The 22,769-nt window shown below is 33.9% G+C and overlaps 1 long non-coding RNA gene across 3 annotated transcripts; it reads right to left on the bottom strand.

The window, feature by feature from the left end:
• Positions 1–11,307: 11,307 nt before the first annotated feature.
• On the bottom strand, positions 11,308–14,423 carry LOC113110117 (uncharacterized). 3 transcript variants are annotated; one of them, XR_003293073.1, is made up of 6 exons: positions 14,233–14,421; positions 12,926–13,354; positions 12,638–12,743; positions 12,053–12,316; positions 11,703–11,868; positions 11,308–11,595 (listed from the first exon to the last, which is right to left on the bottom strand). It is a non-coding gene; the product is annotated as an uncharacterized LOC113110117 (long non-coding RNA). The 3 variants fall into 3 exon arrangements; XR_003293072.1 differs by having other exon boundaries at positions 11,308–11,868; positions 12,860–13,354; positions 14,233–14,423; XR_003293071.1 differs by having other exon boundaries at positions 11,308–11,868; positions 14,233–14,419.
• Positions 14,424–22,769: the final 8,346 nt, after the last annotated feature.

Below are 22,769 nucleotides of genomic sequence, written 5' to 3'. Positions count from 1 at the left end.
TGAATCAACCGCGATCAGGCTCCGAAGTCCCGATCTGAAAACTTGGACCAAAGAATGTAAAAAATAACTCTATTTCTCTAATAACTCTACAACTCTATGAAAGACTCAGATCACGTATCTAAAAATAAATCGCTATAGTAAAAGAGAAATAAGAAGAGGAGTGAAGTTTCCTACTGTTCTGCTGTGTTTGGTCCTCACTCGCGTCTGACGCTCCATGTCGCGTCTCCGCCCCTCACACGGGCGTTTACAGCGCTAATTAATCATCTTTGTTAATTATTATACATTTACTTCATTGTCAGCTTCAGGTACTTCATTTATTATTGTTCAATGAACTGTTTGAAACAAAATGTTGTATTTCAGTAATAATTCAAAATTATCAAAATAAAATTCATAAAAATAATGGTTTATATTTTAATATCCTTTAAAATATAATTTATTTCTGTGATGTGCAGCTGTATTTTCAGCATCATTCCAACAGTCTTCAGTGTCACATGATCTTTAGAAATCATGAGAATATGATGATTTATTATTAGAACTATTAATAGTTGTGCTACCCAATATTATTTTGGAATCTGCGATACTTTTTTAAGGATTCTTCGATGTATATATTTTTTTTTAAAGAACATTATTTATTCAAAATATAAATCTCTTCTAACAATATTAATCTCTGATATCACTTCTTATCAATTTAACACATCCTGAATAAAAGATTCTAAAATCTAATAAAGAATACAATTTCTTTAAAAAAAAAAGAAAGGATAAAAATTTACTGAACCCAAACTATTGAACTGTAGTGAATATTGTTAGATAATATTTATATTTTAAATAAATGCTCTTCTTTTTAACTTTTTATTCATCAAAGAATCCTTCCAAAATAATATTTATCGGCAAAACTGTTGATAATTCTAATAATAAATCATCATATTATTTGATTTCTGAAGATCATTTGACAATGAAGACTGGAGGAAAGATGCTGAAAATACAGCTGCACATCACATGAATAAATTACACCTTCATGTATATTAAAATAGAAAAATGTTAATAATATTTCACAATATTATGTTTTCCAGTATTTTTGATCAAATAAATGCTGTCTTGATGAGTAAAATAAATTCCAGTAAAAAAACATTAAAAATCATTCTGATCCCAATCTCTGACCGGTAGTGTGTGTATGTGTGTGTGTTTATATATATATATATATATATATATATATATTTATAAGCCCACTAACACACTAGGCAAGGAAAGTTTATTTATATTTCATACACAATGGTAATTCAAAGTGCTTTACATAAAATAAAGTAAAATAATCATAAAGAAAAATTATAACAAAAATAAAACGAGCAATTTTAAAACTTTTATAATGATTAAAACATTTACTTAATTAAAATTAATTTAAAAACAGTTACAAAATTATTTTACATTAAAAAAAACAGTGAAAATATAGTGCAATCAGTTCGGACATTGCACAGTGCTCATTCAATAAATGCACAGCTAAACAGATGAGTTTTAAGTCCAGATGTAAATGTGACTAGTGTTTTACATCTGATCTCTTCTGGAAGCTGATTCCAACTGCGAGAGGCATAGAAACTAAAAGCAGATTCCCCTTGTTTTGTGTGAACCCTTGGTATTTCTAACTGCATTACTTGAGGATGTGCTAATCGCCTTCCTGATATTGATGATCTTCTCAGAAAAGAAGGATGCAAACTCATTGCATTTGCTGTCGGAGAGCATTTCAATGGGAATCTTACTTTAGTCTATGTCTCGTAACTTTGAACGCTCCTCTGTGCAGTGCAGATCTGAATCAACCAAGGCCGCGAACATGCTCCGAAGGGCCGATCTGAATCAACCGAGAGCGCGAACATGCTCCGAAGTACCGATCTGAATCAACCGAGAGCGCGAACATGCTCCGAAGTGCCGATCTGAATCAACCGTGTCGTGAACATGCTCCGAAGTGCCGATCTGAATCAACCGAGGGCGCGAACATGCTCCGAAGTGCCGATCTGCAATCAACCGAGTCGCGAACATGCTCCGAAGTGCCGATCTGAATCAACCGAGGGTGCGAACATGCTCCGAAGTGCCGATCTGAATCAACCGAGGGTGCGAACATGCTCCGAAGGGCCGATCTGAATCAACCGAGTCGCGAACATGCTCCGAAGTCCCGATCTGAAATCAACCGAGTCGCGATCAGGATCCGAAGTCCCGATCTGAAAACTTCGACCAAAGAATGTAAAAAATAACTCTATTTCTCTAATAACTCTACAACTCTATGAATGACTCAGATCACGTATCTAAAAATAAATCGCTATAGACAGTAAAAGAGAAATAATAAGAGGAGTGAAGTTTCCTACTGTTCTGCTGTGTTTGGTCCTCACTCGCGTCTGACGCTCCATGTCGCGTCTCCGCCCCTCAGACGGGCGTTTACAGCGCTAATTAATCATCTTTGTTAATTATTATACATTTACTTCATTGTCAGCTTCAGGTACTTCATTTATTATTGTTCAATGAACTGTTTGAAACAAAATGTTGTATTTCAGTAATAATTCAAAATTATCAAAATAAAATTCATAAAAATAATGGTTTATATTTTAATATCCTTTAAAATATAATTTATTTCTGTGATGTGCAGCTGTATTTTCAGCATCATTCCAACAGTCTTCAGTGTCACATGATCTTTAGAAATCATGAGAATATGATGATTTATTATTAGAACTATTAATAGTTGTGCTACCCAATATTATTTTGGAATCTGCGATACTTTTTTAAGGATTCTTCGATGTATATATATTTTTTTTAAAGAACATTATTTATTCAAAATATAAATCTCTTCTAACAATATTAATCTCTGATATCACTTCTTATCAATTTAACACATCCTGAATAAAAGATTCTAAAATCTAATAAAGAATACAATTTCTTTAAAAAAAAAGAAAGGATAAAAATTTACTGAACCCAAACTATTGAACTGTAGTGAATATTGTTAGATAATATTTATATTTTAAATAAATGCTCTTCTTTTTAACTTTTTATTCATCAAAGAATCCTTCCAAAATAATATTTATCGGCAAAACTGTTGATAATTCTAATAATAAATCTTCATATTATTTGATTTCTGAAGATCATTTGACAATGAAGACTGGAGGAAAGATGCTGAAAATACAGCTGCACATCACATGAATAAATTACACCTTCATGTATATTAAAATAGAAAAATGTTAATAATATTTCACAATATTATGTTTTCCAGTATTTTTGATCAAATAAATGCTGTCTTGATGAGTAAAAAAAATTCCAGTAAAAAAACATTAAAAATCATTCTGATCCCAATCTCTGACCGGTAGTGTGTGTATGTGTGTGTGTTTATATATATATATATATATATATATATATATATATATAAGCCCACTAACACACTAGGCAAGGAAAGTTTATTTATATTTCATACACAATGGTAATTCAAAGTGCTTTACATAAAAGAAAGTAAAATAATCATAAAGAAAAATTATAACAAAAAGTAAAACAAGCAAATTTTAAAGCTTTTATAATGATTAAAACGTTTACTTAATTAAAATTAATTTAAAAACAGTTACAAAATTATTTTACATTAAAAAAAAAATTGAAAATATAGTGCAATCAGTTCGGACATTGCACAGTGCTCATTCAATAAATGCACAGCTAAACAGATGAGTTTTAAGTCTAGATGTAAATGTGACTAGTGTTTTACATCTGATCTCTTCTGGAAGCGGATTCCAACTGCGAGCGGCATAGAAACTAAAAGCAGATTCCCCTTGTTTTCTGTGAACCCTTGGTATTTCTAACTGCATTACTTGAGGATGTGCTAATCGCCTTCCTGATATTGATGATCTTCTCAGAAAAGAAGGATGCAAACTCATTGCATTTGCTGTCGGAGAGCATTTCACTGGGAATCTGTCTTCAGTCTATGTCTGATCTTTGAACGCTCCTCTGTGCAGTGCACATCTGAATCAACCGAGTCGCGAACAGGCTCCGAAGTGCCGAATCAACCGAGTCACGAACATGCTCCGAAGTGCCGATCTGAATCAACCGAGGGCACGAACATGCTCCGAAGTGCCGAATCAACCGAGTCGCGAACATGCTCCGAAGTGCCGATCTTAATCAACCGAGGGTGCGAACATGCTCCGAAGTGCCGATATGAAATCAACCGAGTCGCGAACATGCTCCGAAGTGCCGAATCAACCGAGTCGCGAACATGCTCCGAAGTCCCGATCTGAAATCAACCGAGTCGCGATCAGGCTCCGAAGTCCCGATCTGAAAACTTCGACCAAAGAATGTAAAAAATAACTCTATTTCTCTAATAACTCTACAACTCTATGAATGACTCAGATCACGTATCTAAAAATAAATCGCTATAGACAGTAAAAGAGAAATAATAAGAGGAGTGAAGTTTCCTACTGTTCTGCTGTGTTTGGTCCTCACTCGCGTCTGACGCTCCGTGTCGCGTCTCCGCCCCTCACACGGGCGTTTACAGCGCTAATTAATCATCTTTGTTAATTATTATACATTTACTTCATTGTCAGCTTCAGGTACTTCATTTATTATTGTTCAATGAACTGTTTGAAACAAAAAAGGTTGTATTTCAGTAATAATTCAAAATTATCAAAATAAAATTTATAAAATAATGGTTTATATTTTAATATCCTTTAAAATATAATTTATTTCTGTGATGTGCAGCTGTATTTTCAGCATCATTCCTCCAGTCTTCAGTGTCACATGATCTTTAGAAATCATGAAAATATGATGATTTATTATTAGAACTATTAATAGTTGTGCTACCAAATATTATTTTGGAATCTGCGATACTTTTTTAGGATTCTTCATGCATAATTTTTTTTTAAAGAACATCATTTATTCAAAATATAAATCCTTCTAACAATATTAATCTTTGATATCACTTCTTATCAATTTAACACATCCTGAATAAAAGAATCTAAAATCTAATAAAGAATACAATTTCTTATAAAAAAAAAGAAAGGATAAAAATTTACTGAACCCAAACTATTGAACTGTAGTGAATATTGTTAGAAAATATTTATTTTAAATAAATGCTCTTCTTTTTAACTTTTTATTCATCAAAGAATCCTGAAAAAAGTATCACAGATTCCTAAATAATATTTATCAGCAAAACTTTTGATAATTCTAATAATAAATCATCATATTATTCAGATTTCTGAAGATCATGTGACACTGAAGACTGGAGGAAAGATGCTGAAAATACAGCTGCACATCACATGAATAAATTACACCTTCATGTATATTAAAATACAAAAATGTTAATAATATTTCACAATATTACATGTTTTCCAGTATTTTTGATCAAATAAATGCTGTCTTGATGAGTAAAATAAATTCCTGTAAAAAAACATTAAAAATCATTCTGATCCCAAACTCTGACCGGTAGTGTGTGTATGTGTGTGTGTGTTTATATATATATAAGCCCACTAACACACTAGGCAAGGAAAGTTTATTTATATTTCATACACAATGGTAATTCAAAGTGCTTTACATAAAATAAAGTAAAATAATCATATAGAAAAATTATAACAAAAATAAAACGAGCAATTTTAAAACTTTTATAATGATTAAAACATTTACTTAATTAAAATTAATTTAAAAACAGTTACAAAATTATTTTACATTAAAAAAAACAGTGAAAATATAGTGCAATCAGTTCGGACATTGCACAGTGCTCATTCAATAAATGCACAGCTAAACAGATGAGTTTTAAGTCCAGATGTAAATGTGACTAGTGTTTTACATCTGATCTCTTCTGGAAGCTGATTCCAACTGCGAGAGGCATAGAAACTAAACACCCGATTCGAACGTTATCACTCGATTGAATGGGGCGTTATCAGCAGTTATCAGCCCATAGAAATGGGCCAGGAGGGGCCTCCTGTGCCTACTAGTAGGCTCAGAAGGCCGTGATCATCCATCCAAATGGTTGATCACCCACCTCTTGCAAATATACAAGAGAAGACTCCAGATCCAATCCCAGAATTCCTGCTCCCAGGTAATCGGAAGTCTACTGGACGAATGCGGGAACGTTGCGATATTTCCTGCTTAATATTTTCAGGTAAGACTATTAAAATTATAAAACTGAGCATTTAAACTGTAATGGAAAACAATACATACACTCGTATTGCGTGTCATGATTGTTGACATGAGATAACCGTATTGCGATGTGTCTGCAAACGTTATCGCTAGATCATATTACGTTATTAGCGTGTTGTTATGTTAACGTTGGATGCTTTATGTGAGCATTAACGTTGCTAATATGAGTGTGTATTTACGTCTGAAGCTAATGGGGGAATTTAGTTTCTAGTTAAACTGTCAAAATGACTTTTTACACTCTTACAGGCTATTGTGTATGCTCGATAACTCCTCACTGAAGCCAGATCATAGGACTAATATAACCCATATCGACTTGAGAGAAATATTAAACACTAGACGTATTTTACGGCTGTTTGGAAACCTTGGGATCTTGACTAGAGTGTAAAATAAAGTTCTGTGGGTTTGGATCTATCTATCTATCTATCTATCTATCTATCTATCTATCTATCTATCTCTCTGTCTGTCTGTCTGTCTGTCTGTCTGTCTCTCTATACTAGCTAGCTAGCTGTGTATATATTTATAGAATCTATCTATCTATCTATCTATCTATCTCTATATATATATATATATATATATATATATATATATATATATATATATATATATATATATATATATATATAGCTGTCTGTGTCTATCTGTCTGTCTCTCTCTTTCTCTCTCTCTCTAAAGCTTGCTAGCTGTGTATATATTTATATAATTGATCTATCTATCTATCTATCTATCTATATATATATATACATGAAGCGTCATGAAACAGATTTTCATGATAGTATTTGGGAAGTACTTCACTCACACAAATTGCATTCATCAGTTTAAGAATGCTGAGTGTATTGAAAAGAATCATCAGGTCATCTACTTTACACGTTATCTTGTTTTTACAGAGTTGTTACAGATAAATGGTTTTCACAACCCAAGTACTGATTGTCGTTGTATGAATTTACTTTAAAAGGAGATGCTGACTAATGCGTTAAGTTTTCTGTGCATCTATTTTTTCTTCAGGCACAATGAATGATATTAAGGGCAGGTGCGCCACATTGGGGGAAGATGCAAAGCAGAAATACATTCAAGAGGAAGCAGGACTGAGGGCACATGGGCAGGCGCAGGACCTAAACCCTGAGGTGAGGGATGCCCAAATTACAATGCACTTAAAGAAGCTGAAGTTAGAGGTTTGGAAACAGGATTCATTTGCTAAGCATTAGTGGTATTCTTAAAGTATTAGATGGAAGGATGATCAACAGCAATTGTGGTGTGTGCAGAACATTGTGTTAGACAACTGGATTGTTTATCTCTAGTTTTTATCATAATTTCAAATGAGTTCGTTACAAAAAAATATTCCAGCTGATTTTTGTTTACAAGGCTATCAACATCAAATATTCTCACATTGAAGAAATTGTCAAAGACTCATACCACCATATCAAACTTGAAGCAGCTGAAGAAAAAAGTGGTCATGAGATTTGTTAAATTAAAATGTAGTTACCCCTCTGTTTCAGGTTTGATTTACATCCATTTCTGAAACGAAAAACCCAGAGTTTTCCTAAAGATCTGAGATGAATTGATGTGCAATACCCACATATTCCTTTGGCAACAGTTCAAAATGAACAAGCTGCCTTTGAGATGTTGCTTTAAATATAGTGATGAGTATGATTTAAACTAACTGGCTTGACTTTCAAAATATTTGTGTTTTTTCTTTGGTAGATGGAGGCAATTTGTGCTGTGTCTGCTGCGTCCATTTTATGATAAGAAGAAGAATGCAAGAAAGAAGTGGCATTCATGGTCTCAGTGCACAGTGTGCCAATCATGGTCACACACAGCATGTGGCTTTAAAAAGAACATGTGCGTTCACTGCCAGTGTCAAGACACCATGCAAACACCCTGAAGATGTATCTTGTTCCTTGTTTGGGTTGTTTTTACTGTGTTGACGGCCCCCAACCCATCCATACAAACACACACACACACAACACACACACAATACATACATATGCTGCAAATGTATTAATGACCACACTTCACACGAAAGAAGAAAATTGTGATCTTTTTGTTATTTTCATTCACCCCATTTTTATTTATTATTGTTGTTTGTTGGCACCATCAATGTGTTCTCCTTTATACAGGACTTATGTGGGGACCAATAAAGTTATATTGTACTGAATTGAGTCTACATGTTTTTATATATATATATATATATATATATATATATATATATATATATATATATATATATATATATATATATATATATATATATATATATACCTGTTTCATCATTGGTTCAGTAGGGCTGGGTTTTAGCAAGGACCTCACCTTAATATTCACAACAGTGGGTCAGAGTATGATTTCATGTTAGGATTAGATGCTTCACATAACTTTACATTTTTCACAGTTTTGCTGTCAGTAGGAGATGCTTGGCAAAAAAAATATATTGAAAAGATGGTTACTGGTACTTGTAGAAACTTTGGTATACAGCTGAACACTACAATTTATTTATTTTAAATTTAAATGGTTTCTATGGCATTGCTTACTTCCACTCTGAAGTATTTTCTTCACAATTACTGTTACGCTTTTATTTTAATGATAAACATTTAAGAGAAAATGTGAAGGGTATCATTTTATCTGTGTTAAGGATATCAATTGTTTCTCCTTGGATTCAGATAAATAAAGTTTATTGTCAGTTTATGTGAGGGAGGACTGGTGTGTTCCACTTTTGTTTGCAGTTGTCTGCCATGGGTAGACTACATTTAATTCAAAGTGCTGTCGTTCAATTATATATATATATATATATATATATATATATATATATATATATATATATATAATTAATTATACATTTTAAATCTGATTAGTTTATCTGGTTTGCAAATTAGGGTTGTAAAATTATATATTTACTGAACAAATAAAATATCTAGTATAGCCAAAGTATTAATTACATTGCATCTAGATGAATGCAAAGAAATTAATTGACATGCTTTCAAACATGCTTTTTAAATGACACATGAGTTTTGGTAACATGGACAGAGAAAACATTTAATGATCTTCTGCTCAGAAACCTTGTAAAAACTTTAACTTTTACCAGCCATTACCAGCATTCTTCAAATTATCTTTTTTTATGTTCAACATAAGAAAGCAACTCATACAGGTTTGGAATGACATGAGGGTGAGTAAATGATGACAGAATTTTCATTTTTGGGTGAACCATCCCATAATTAGATTTGCCACATGGGAACCAAACAGAAATGCAAAATGAGTCTCTCTGTGTGTGTGTGTGTGTGTGTGTGTGTGTGTGCGGACAGGGTATTTGTCATGTTGTGGGTTCATAAATCTGTTTACAAAGTCAGAAACAAACAAACAAGCAAATAGCTTCTTTTTATATAGGCTATGGCTATTGAGCCTTCAAATAGCTCTCTGAAACTACACCCGAGATGGCTTGTGCATGTGAAATGAGAAAATTAAAACTTTGTCGTAGAGCTAAACCATATACATTGTTAGAAAGGTCTTGACCCAGAGAGTAACATATGTAAGTATGAAGATTCTACATAGCTCCTGTTTTGAAATACTGACCTTTGAAACATCACCTTGGTGCATATTTGAAGGCTTATAATAAAGCAATAAAAAGGGCTACACACATGGGACTAACTGTTATAGAGAGCTCTTGTCCTCATTTATGATGTAAATATAGTCAACAGCTCTGGATATTGTCAAATCGGGTTAAAAGTCATTTGAACCCATTTAAAATTTAGACATTTAAAATCTGTTTACATAGATATGTTTACAATCCGCCTAAACTCCACACTGTACTCTCAACTCACTATTTGCAATATCCAATTCTAAGAAATACACGATTTTTTTTAAAACTACAATTCCCTATAGCTACTCAGTGCAGCTTGATACAAATCAAGCACTGCAGTTGTAGTATCTGGTTTGCGAATTAGGGTTGGAAATTAGGGTTGTAAAAAGATATATCTACTGAATATATCAAATATCTAGTACAACCAATCTATTAATTACGCTGCATCTAGATGATTTACGTTAAGAAAATCTAAATATATTTGTTTATTTAAGACTTTTTAGCCGAAATGTAGAACGCGCAAACCCCGCCCACAACACAATGCACTTCCGTAACCTTCTGCTACCAAAAATGTATTTCTCTGAATCGAAGGAGAAATGTGCAAAAGTTATATTAACATATCTTATTGTTGAGTTATCTGTTTGTTGTTGTTTTTTCGTGGACAAATGTTGAATTCATCATTTTAAAAAAAGTGTCTTGTGAATAAAATACTTTTGGACGGAAGTACGTTATGCAAGCCACGTGGTTTCAGCGATAGCAACGTAACAACCATGGCAACAAACAACGAACAAACTAAATGTAATATACATTCAATGAAAGAAGAAAGTGAAAATAAAACGAAAACAGCCAATGGGAAGAAGAGAAAAAATGTGTTAAATTACATAGGCTTGGATCTGGAGAATTTCAAGCCAATAACAGTTATGTAGGAACCTACTGAATGTGGCACACTGTCACATACGGATTTTGACTGTAAATTCATTGTATGTTATTTAGTAAATTACTTTTAATTGACTTTAAATGTGCTGTGAATAAGTGCAGAGCACCATGGCTGAAAACATGGCTGTAACTCGTAGAGTCAATACACCTCTATGTTCCCTTTTATTTTATGTTTTTACAAACTCATAGTTGCTTCAGAGGATTCAAGATCCAATAATTTATTTTCATTTCAACTCAGTCGAAGGGGATTTTGATGGTGAGCTCACAAAAAACAAAACACCTCCCACACATTTGTACATTACAGTAAATAACATATTACATTATGGTAAACACATTTTTTTTTTTAGATTAGATTAGATTCAACTTTATTGTCATTATGCAGAGTACAAGTACAGAGCTAATGAAATGCAGTTAGCATCTAACCAGAAGTGCAAGAATATAGTGTTTTATATACATAAAAGTGCTGAGTAAGTAAAGCTATGATATACAGAAAGTACAGTGGAGTTGCTATATACAATATTGATCAGAGTATATACAGAATATAAATATGAATGCAATGTAGGGATTGTATGTACATTATGAACAGAGCAATGAAGGATTATATACACATTATGAACAGCAGCAACGTGAGAGCAGTGGTAATAAATGCAGTTGGATGAGTGTGCAAAAATATTGTTGAACAATGTATTCTATGCAAAATAACAGTAGTGCAATATTTTTTATATAAATATTTTACTGTGCTTGTACAGTAACAATTATAGACAGTTTATTTTTTAATTTTGTACTCATACAGACAGACTAGTGGTGTATATGTATGCTTAAATACAGTGCCTAAGCTTTAAAATAGATCAGACCTAGTAAAACAACATGTCTGCACAAGTAACGCAGTAAAGTAATTATATTATATAATATTATAATACCTTGAATGAGAGCAGCTTACTGCAGTCCTAAAGATTTAAGGAAAACATAGATTTATGAGGGGAATAGTGATCTTTTTTCACAAGTTTAATTAATATTTCATGGACTCGAATGAAATTCTGCAACAATGATTAACCTCGAGGCTTTGAGCTGTCAAGATGTGATAGCAGGTATTCCTCTACATCCTTTTCATCAACAAACACGTGGGTTCCGTGTAATGGATCAACTGCACTTGTCCCAGAGCTTTGATTCCTCACAAGGCCAAAGTTGGCATCCAATGTGACAATCATATCTCCATCCGCCTGGAAAACAAACACTTACAGTAACACTGGTTTTGTACCCGCATCAGGTTTATACATTTATACTATTACTATTCTATTACAATACTACATACACAAATTAACTTTTAAGTTTGATATTAATTCAGATTTTATTTCTATGCCATTAATTTAATCAAACAAGAACCACGCTGGAATTATAACCAACCTTTGGACATGCTGGGCATATGGTGCCATCATTTAATTGTGGGCAAATATCAACCAAACTTCTTTGTCGGAAGTGGTGATGCCTAAAATGGGATATGGGGTGTTGCGAAAAACCCTCAACAGAAACCTGACACTCCAGTGACAGAGAAACAGAAAGCTCTAGCAGAGGGATGGAGAAGGCTGTCTAATCAGAGCCCATACCTTAGCAGAGTGCAGGTTTCTGGTTCACACGCACACATGTTGACTGTAACGGTGCAGAGCCGTCCTGCCAAATATAAAGAGGAAAATAACATAAAAACATAACCTAGTAGTACTATAGAGACTACCATATCAGTATAAATTAAATTAAATGTATGCATTTAGCAGACGCTTTTATCCAAAGCGACTTACAGTGGATTCAGGCTATACATTTTTACCTATCATGATAGTATATAAACTATAACTATCATGACTTTTTTTTTATTGCATCACAAATTTGATTAATTCCTTAAAGGAAATCATTACTCCACATGTAATATGATTGAATTCCTTAACCTGTCAATAAAATTAAATACATTAAGATTTTGTATCAGGTAAAATGACAAACCTGTGCTGACAATGACCTTCATGTCCTTTGTGTACACAGCATGGGTGCCATGGGCTTCAGGTAAATATAAGAATAACCCCAGGGACGATGGCTCATAGTAAACATTCTGTAAGAAAGATGGATAGCTCTAATGTTTTTAAAACAACAAACTTGTGACACTAACAGTTGATACTGCATAGTGCCAAAACAATTTGAAGTATCTAATGAATCTGTTGAGATTACTGTGAGTTTGCTGTCTGTATGCAAGTATAGCAATAGCAATGTAAGACTGTATGCTATTGTTCTTACATTCCACTTTTCAGGAAGATGCAGTAAATTTCTGTGAATCCTCTTCAGGCAAACCTCACAGAACACTGCAGTGGAGCTGCACTCAATGCACCTATAATCAGCATGTTCTCGGCAGACAGCACACTGGGTAGTGATCGGTGCTGAACATTCAAACGACACCTTAAGCATCTCATCCTTGACTGCATCCCAGGCATGAAGCTCTCTCTTCTTTGCCTTACTGTATGCACTCTCAGAACAGCTTGTGTCGCATCATCAGGTTCAGCAGGTTGAGATGTAATAGAAGGGTCTGAAGGGTGGGTCTGTTTGTAGCTGGGCTGGGGAAGACCTTGACTGAGGTAAGAAAACTTGCAGGGCCCACCATAGACCTCCTCACCAACTTAATTTTAACGTTCCTGAAACGTGTGCTCATCTTAAGTGCTTTTCCCATATCTGAAATCAAAATATTTGACAATTATTACATAAAGCAAAGTGCAACCCGTACCGTACTTCTTATTACAGCCTTAAAGACAGAAACACACGAGTGAAAATGGGATGCAGTCAGATGAGGGATATTTGGTGCGATAGTTAGATAGATCCAGCTAGCTAGATAACTAGATATATAGATTGCAAGATAGATAGATAGATAGATAGATAGATAGATAGATAGACATCGAGCTAGATCTATATCTAAAGATAGATTATATAAATAGATAGATACACAGCTAGCTAGCTATATAGATAAACTGCTCAAAAAAATAAAGGGAACACTTGTGGGTTATATTGTGTTGTTAAGTATTCCCTTTATATTTTTGAGAAGGTATATAGATAGAAAGACAGATCCAAAGCTTCCTGATATAGGATCAAATCCAGCCAAGCTTTGTTCAAACCCACAGAACTTTATTTTACACTCTAGTCAAGATCCCAAGGTTTCCAAACAGCCTTAAAATACGTCTTGTGTTTAATATTTCTCTCAAGTCGATATGGGTTACATTAGTCCTATGATCTGGCTTCAGTGAGGAGTTATCCACAATATGCAATAAGCCTGTAAGAGTGTAAAAAGTTTTTAAATGTTTACAGTTTAACTTTGCGTTTAACTAGAAACTAAATTCTCCCATTAGCTTCAGAAGTAAATACAGCAACGTTAATGCTCACATAAAGCATGCAACGTTAACGTAACGACAGGCTAATAACGTAATATGGCCTAACGTTAGCGATAACGTTTCACTATACGGTTATCTCATGTCAACAATCATGACACGCAATACGAGTGTATGTATTGTTTTCCATTACAGTTTAAATGCTCAGTTTTATAATTTTAATACTCTTACCTGAAAATATTAAGCAGGAAATATCGCAACGTTCCCGCATTCGTCCAGTAGACTTCCGATTACCTGGGAGCAGGAATTCTGGGATTGGATCTGGAGTCTTCTCTTGTATATTTGCAAGAGGTGGGTGATCAACCATTTGGATGGATGATCACGGCCTTCTGAGCCTACTAGTAGGCACAGGAGGCCCCTCCTGGCCCATTTCTATGGGCTGATAACTGCTGATAACGCCCCATTCAATCGAGTGATAACGTTCGAATCGGGTGAACTAAAAGCAGATTCCCCTTGTTTTGTGTGAACCCTTGGTATTTCTAACTGCATTACTTGAGGATGTGCTAATCGCCTTCCTGATATTGATAATCTTCTCAGAAAAGAAGGATGCAAACTCATTGCATTTGCTGTCGGAGAGCATTTCAATGGGAATCTTACTTTAGTCTATGTCTCGTAACTTTGAACGCTCCTCTGTGCAGTGCAGATCTGAATCAACCAAGGCCGCGAACATGCTCCGAAGTGCCGATCTGAATCAACCGAGAGCGCGAACATGCTCCGAAGTACCGATCTGAATCAACCGAGAGCGCGAACATGCTCCGAAGTGCCGATCTGAATCAACCGTGTCGTGAACATGCTTCGAAGTGCCGATCTGAATCAACCGAGGGCGCGAACATGCTCCGAAGTGCCGATCTGCAATCAACCGAGTCGCGAACATGCTCCGAAGTGCCGATCTGAATCAACCGAGGGTGCGAACATGCTCCGAAGTGCCGAATCAACCGAGTCGCGAACATGCTCCGAAGTCCCGATCTGAAATCAACCGAGTCGCGATCAGGATCCGAAGTCCTGATCTGAAAACTTCGACCAAAGAATGTAAAAAATAACTCTATTTCTCTAATAACTCTACAACTCTATGAATGACTCAGATCACGTATCTAAAAATAAATCGCTATAGACAGTAAAAGAGAAATAATAAGAGGAGTGAAGTTTCCTACTGTTCTGCTGTGTTTGGTCCTCACTCGCGTCTGACGCTCCATGTCGTGTCTCCGCCCCTCAGACGGGCGTTTACAGCGCTAATTAATCATCTTTGTTAATTATTATACATTTACTTCATTGTCAGCTTCAGGTACTTCATTTATTATTGTTCAATGAACTGTTTGAAACAAAATGTTGTATTTCAGTAATAATTCAAAATTATCAAAATAAAATTCATAAAAATAATGGTTTATATTTTAATATCCTTTAAAATATAATTTATTTCTGTGATGTGCAGCTGTATTTTCAGCATCATTCCAACAGTCTTCAGTGTCACATGATCTTTAGAAATCATGAGAATATGATGATTTATTATTAGAACTATTAATAGTTGTGCTACCCAATATTATTTTGGAATCTGCGATACTTTTTTAAGGATTCTTCGATGTATATATATTTTTTTTAAAGAACATTATTTATTCAAAATATAAATCTCTTCTAACAATATTAATCTCTGATATCACTTCTTATCAATTTAACACATCCTGAATAAAAGATTCTAAAATCTAATAAAGAATACAATTTCTTTAAAAAAAAAAAGAAAGGATAAAAATTTACTGAACCCAAACTATTGAACTGTAGTGAATATTGTTAGATAATATTTATATTTTAAATAAATGCTCTTCTTTTTAACTTTTTATTCATCAAAGAATCCTTCCAAAATAATATTTATCGGCAAAACTGTTGATAATTCTAATAATAAATCATCATATTATTTGATTTCTGAAGATCATTTGACAATGAAGACTGGAGGAAAGATGCTGAAAATACAGCTGCACATCACATGAATAAATTACACCTTCATGTATATTAAAATAGAAAAATGTTAATAATATTTCACAATATTATGTTTTCCAGTATTTTTGATCAAATAAATGCTGTCTTGATGAGTAAAATAAATTCCAGTAAAAAAAACATTAAAAATCATTCTGATCCCAATCTCTGACCGGTAGTGTGTGTATGTGTGTGTGTTTATATATATATATATATATATATTTATAAGCCCACTAACACACTAGGCAAGGAAAGTTTATTTATATTTCATACACAATGGTAATTCAAAGTGCTTTACATAAAAGAAAGTAAAATAATCATAAAGAAAAATTATAACAAAAAGTAAAACAAGCAATTTTAAAGCTTTTATAATGATTAAAACGTTTACTTAATTAAAATTAATTTAAAAACAGTTACAAAATTATTTTACATTAAAAAAAAAAATTGAAAATATAGTGCAATCAGTTCGGACATTGCACAGTGCTCATTCAATAAATGCACAGCTAAACAGATGAGTTTTAAGTCCAGATGTAAATGTGACTAGTGTTTTACATCTGATCTCTTCTGGAAGCGGATTCCAACTGCGAGCGGCATAGAAACTAAAAGCAGATTCCCCTTGTTTTGTGTGAACCCTTGGTATTTCTAACTGCATTGCTTGAGGATGTGCTAATCGCCTTCCTGATATTGATGATCTTCTCAGAAAAGAAGGATGCAAACTCATTGCATTTGCTGTCGGAGAGCATTTCACTGGGAATCTGTCTTCAGTCTATGTCTGATCTTTGAACGCTCCTCTGTGCAGTGCAGATCTGAATCAACCGAGTCGCGAACAGGCTCCGAAGTGCCGAATCAACCGAGTCACGAACATGCTCCGAAGTGCCGATCTGAATCAACCGAGGGCGCGAACATGCTCCGAAGTGCCGAATCAACCGAGTCGCGAACATGCTCCGAAGTGCCGATCTTAATCAACCGAGGGTGCGAACATGCTCCGAAGTGCCGATATGAAATCAACCGAGTCGCGAACATGCTCCGAAGTGCCGAATCAACCGAGTCGCGAACATGCTCCGAAGTCCCGATCTGAAATCAACCGAGTCGCGATCAGGCTCCGAAGTCCCGATCTGAAAACTTCGACCAAAGAATGTAAAAAATAACTCTATTTCTCTAATAACTCTACAACTCTATGAATGACTCAGATCACGTATCTAAAAATAAATCGCTATAGACAGTAAAAGAGAAATAATAAGAGGAGTGAAGTTTCCTACTGTTCTGCTGTGTTTGGTCCTCACTCGCGTCTGACGCTCCGTGTCGCGTCTCCGCCCCTCACACGGGCGTTTACAGCGCTAATTAATCATCTTTGTTAATTATTATACATTTACTTCATTGTCAGCTTCAGGTACTTCATTTATTATTGTTCAATGAACTGTTTGAAACAAAAAAGGTTGTATTTCAGTAATAATTCAAAATTATCAAAATAAAATTTATAAAATAATGGTTTATATTTTAATATCCTTTAAAATATAATTTATTTCTGTGATGTGCAGCTGTATTTTCAGCATCATTCCTCCAGTCTTCAGTGTCACATGATCTTTAGAAATCATGAAAATATGATGATTTATTATTAGAACTATTAATAGTTGTGCTACCAAATATTATTTTGGAATCTGCGATACTTTTTTAGGATTCTTCATGCATAATTTTTTTTAAAGAACATCATTTATTCAAAATATAAATCCTTCTAACAATATTAATCTTTGATATCACTTCTTATCAATTTAACACATCCTGAATAAAAGAATCTAAAATCTAATAAAGAATACAATTTCTTATACAAAAAAAGAAAGGATAAAAATTTACTGAACCCAAACTATTGAACTGTAGTGAATATTGTTAGAAAATATTTATTTTAAATAAATGCTCTTCTTTTTAACTTTTTATTCATCAAAGAATCCTGAAAAAAGTATCACAGATTCCTAAATAATATTTATCAGCAAAACTGTTGATAATTCTAATAATAAATCATCATATTATTCAGATTTCTGAAGATCATGTGACACTGAAGACTGGAGGAAAGATGCTGAAAATACAGCTGCACATCAAATGAATAAATTACACCTTCATGTATATTAAAATACAAAAATGTTAATAATATTTCACAATATTACATGTTTTCCAGTATTTTTGATCAAATAAATGCTGTCTTGATGAGTAAAATAAATTCCTGTAAAAAAACATTAAAAATCATTCTGATCCCAAACTCTGACCGGTAGTGTGTGTATGTGTGTGTGTGTTTATATATATATAAGCCCACTAACACACTAGGCAAGGAAAGTTTATTTATATTTCATACACAATGGTAATTCAAAGTGCTTTACATAAAATAAAGTAAAATAATCATAAAGAAAAATTATAACAAAAATAAAACGAGCAATTTTAAAACTTTTATAATGATTAAAACATTTACTTAATTAAAATTAATTTAAAAACAGTTACAAAATTATTTTACATTAAAAAAAACAGTGAAAATATAGTGCAATCAGTTCGGACATTGCACAGTGCTCATTCAATAAATGCACAGCTAAACAGATGAGTTTTAAGTCCAGATGTAAATGTGACTAGTGTTTTACATCTGATCTCTTCTGGAAGCTGATTCCAACTGCGAGAGGCATAGAAACTAAAAGCAGATTCCCCTTGTTTTGTGTGAACCCTTGGTATTTCTAACTGCATTACTTGAGGATGTGCTAATCGCCTTCCTGATATTGATGATCTTCTCAGAAAAGAAGGATGCAAACTCATTGCATTTGCTGTCGGAGAGCATTTCAATGGGAATCTTACTTTAGTCTATGTCTCGTAACTTTGAACGCTCCTCTGTGCAGTGCAGATCTGAATCAACCAAGGCCGCGAACATGCTCCGAAGTGCCGATCTGAATCAACCGAGAGCGCGAACATGCTCCGAAGTACCGATCTGAATCAACCGAGAGCGCGAACATGCTCCGAAGTGCCGATCTGAATCAACCGTGTCGTGAACATGCTCCGAAGTGCCGATCTGAATCAACCGAGGGCGCGAACATGCTCCGAAGTGCCGATCTGCAATCAACCGAGTCGCGAACATGCTCCGAAGTGCCGATCTGAATCAACCGAGGGTGCGAACATGCTCCGAAGTGCCGAATCAACCGAGTCGCGAACATGCTCCGAAGTCCCGATCTGAAAACTTCGACCAAAGAATGTAAAAAATAACTCTATTTCTCTAATAACTCTACAACTCTATGAATGACTCAGATCACGTATCTAAAAATAAATCGCTATAGACAGTAAAAGAGAAATAATAAGAGGAGTGAAGTTTCCTACTGTTCTGCTGTGTTTGGTCCTCACTCGCGTCTGACGCTCCGTGTCGCGTCTCCGCCCCTCACACGGGCGTTTACAGCGCTAATTAATCATCTTTGTTAATTATTATACATTTACTTCATTGTCAGCTTCAGGTACTTCATTTATTATTGTTCAATGAACTGTTTGAAACAAAAAAGGTTGTATTTCAGTAATAATTCAAAATTATCAAAATAAAATTTATAAAATAATGGTTTATATTTTAATATCCTTTAAAATATAATTTATTTCTGTGATGTGCAGCTGTATTTTCAGCATCATTCCTCCAGTCTTCAGTGTCACATGATCTTTAGAAATCATGAAAATATGATGATTTATTATTAGAACTATTAATAGTTGTGCTACCAAATATTATTTTGGAATCTGCGATACTTTTTTAGGATTCTTCGATGCATAATTTTTTTTAAAGAACATCATTTATTCAAAATATAAATCCTTCTAACAATATTAATCTTTGATATCACTTCTTATCAATTTAACACATCCTGAATAAAAGAATCTAAAATCTAATAAAGAATACAATTTCTTATAAAAAAAAAAGAAAGGATAAACATTTACTGAACCCAAACTATTGAACTGTAGTGAATATTGTTAGAAAATATTTATATTTTAAATAAATGCTCTTCTTTTTAACTTTTTATTCATCAAAGAATCCTGAAAAAAGTATCACAGATTCCTAAATAATATTTATCAGCAAAACTGTTGATAATTCTAATAATAAATCATCATATTATTCAGATTTCTGAAGATCATGTGACACTGAAGACTGGAGGAAAGATGCTGAAAATACAGCTGCACATCACATGAATAAATTACACCTTCATGTATATTAAAATACAAAAATGTTAATAATATTTCACAATATTACATGTTTTCCAGTATTTTTGATCAAATAAATGCTGTCTTGATGAGTAAAATAAATTCCTGTAAAAAAACATTAAAAATCATTCTGATCCCAAACTCTGACCGGTAGTGTGTGTATGTGTGTGTGTGTTTATATATATATATAAGCCCACTAACACACTAGGCAAGGAAAGTTTATTTATATTTCATACACAATGGTAATTCAAAGTGCTTTACATAAAATAAAGTAAAATAATCATAAAGAAAAATTATAACAAAAATAAAACGAGCAATTTTAAAACTTTTATAATGATTAAAACATTTACTTAATTAAAATTAATTTAAAAACAGTTACAAAATTATTTTACATTAAAAAAACAGTGAAAATATAGTGCAATCAGTTCGGACATTGCACAGTGCTCATTCAATAAATGCACAGCTAAACAGATGAGTTTTAAGTCCAGATGTAAATGTGACTAGTGTTTTACATCTGATCTCTTCTGGAAGCTGATTCCAACTGCGAGCGGCATAGAAACTAAAAGCAGATTCCCCTTGTTTTGTGTGAACCCTTGGTATTTCTAACTGCATTACTTGAGGATGTGCTAATCGCCTTCCTGATATTGATGATCTTCTCAGAAAAGAAGGATGCAAACTCATTGCATTTGCTGTCGGAGAGCATTTCAATGGGAATCTTACTTTAGTCTATGTCTTGTAACTTTGAACGCTCCTCTGTGCAGTGCAGATCTGAATCAACCAAGGCCGCGAACATGCTCCGAAGTGCCGATCTGAATCAACCGAGAGCGCGAACATGCTCCGAAGTGCCGATCTGAATCAACCGAGAGCGCGAACATGCTCCGAAGTGCCGATCTGAATCAACCGTGTCGTGAACATGCTCCGAAGTGCCGATCTGAATCAACCGAGGGCGCGAACATGCTCTGAAGTGCCGATCTGCAATCAACCGAGTCGCGAACATGCTCCGAAGTGCCGATCTGAATCAACCGAGGGTGCGAACATGCTCCGAAGTCCCGATCTGAAATCAACCGAGTCGCGAACATGCTCCGAAGTGCCGATATGAAATAAACCGAGTCGCGAACATGCTCCGAAGTGCCGAATCAACCGAGTCGCGAACATGCTCCGAAGTCCCGATCTGAAATCAACCGAGTCGCGATCAGGATCCGAAGTCCCGATCTGAAAACTTCGACCAAAGAATGTAAAAAATAACTCTACAACTCTATGAATGACTCAGATCACGTATCTAAAAATAAATCGCTATAGACAGTAAAAGAGAAATAATAAGAGGAGTGAAGTTTCCTACTGTTCTGCTGTGTTTGGTCCTCACTTGCGTCTGACGCTCCGTGTTGCGTCTCCGCCCCTCACACGGGCGTTTACAGCGCTAATTAATCATCTTTGTTAATTATTATACATTTACTTCATTGTCAGCTTCAGGTACTTCATTTATTATTGTTCAATGAACTGTTTGAAACAAAAAAGGTTTTATTTCAGTAATAATTCAAAATTATCAAAATAAAATTCATAAAAAAATGGTTTATATTTTAATATCCTTTACAATATAATTTATTTCTGTGATGTGCAGCTGTATTTTCAGCATCATTCCTCCAGTCTTCAGTGTCACAGGATCTTTAGAAATCATGAAAATATGATGATTTATTATCAGAACTGTTAATAGTTGTGATACCAAATATTATTTTGGAATCTGCGATACTTTTTAAGGATTCTTCGATGTATAATTTGTTTTAAAGAGCAGCATTTATTCAAAATATAAATCTCTTCTAACAATATTAATCTTTGATATCACTTCTTAGCAATTTAACACATCCTGAATAAAAGATTGTAAAATCTAATAAAGAATACAATTTCTTATAAAAAAAGAAAGGATAAAAATTGACTGACCCCAAACTATTGAACTGTAGTGAATATTGTTAGAAAATATTTATATTTTAAATAAATGCTTTTTTTTTTTTAAACTTTTTATTCATTTATACTGTATATAAGCCCACTAACACACTAGGCAAGGCAAGTTTATTTATTTTTTTAATACACAATGGTAATTCAAAGTGCTTTACATAAAAGAAAGAAAAATTATAACAAAAATAAAACAAGCTATTTTAAAACTTTTATAATGATTAAAACATTTACTTAATTAAAATGAATTTGCTCCGAAGTGCCGATCTGAATCAACCGAGTCGCGAACATGCTCCGAAGTGCCGATCTGAATCCACCGAGTCGCGAACATACTCCGAAGTGCCGATCTGAATCAACCGAGTCGCGAACATACTCCGAAGTGCCGATCTGAATCCACCGAGTCGGGAACAGGCTCCGAAGTCCCGATCTGAAAACGTCGACCAAAGAATGTAAAAAATAACTCTATTTCTCTAATAACTCTACAACTCTATGAAAGACTCAAATCACGTATCTAAAAATAAATCGCTATAGACAGTAAAAGAGAAATAATAAGAGGAGTGAAGTTTCCTACCATTCTGCTGGGTTTGGTCCTCACTCGG

The sequence above is a fragment of the Carassius auratus genome, chromosome 10, assembly GCF_003368295.1.
Source record: "Carassius auratus strain Wakin chromosome 10, ASM336829v1, whole genome shotgun sequence".
Taxonomy (NCBI): Eukaryota; Metazoa; Chordata; class Actinopteri; order Cypriniformes; family Cyprinidae; genus Carassius; species Carassius auratus.
The sequence above is the reverse complement of the archived record's forward strand: the minus strand, read 5'-3'. Positions and strand labels throughout refer to the sequence as shown.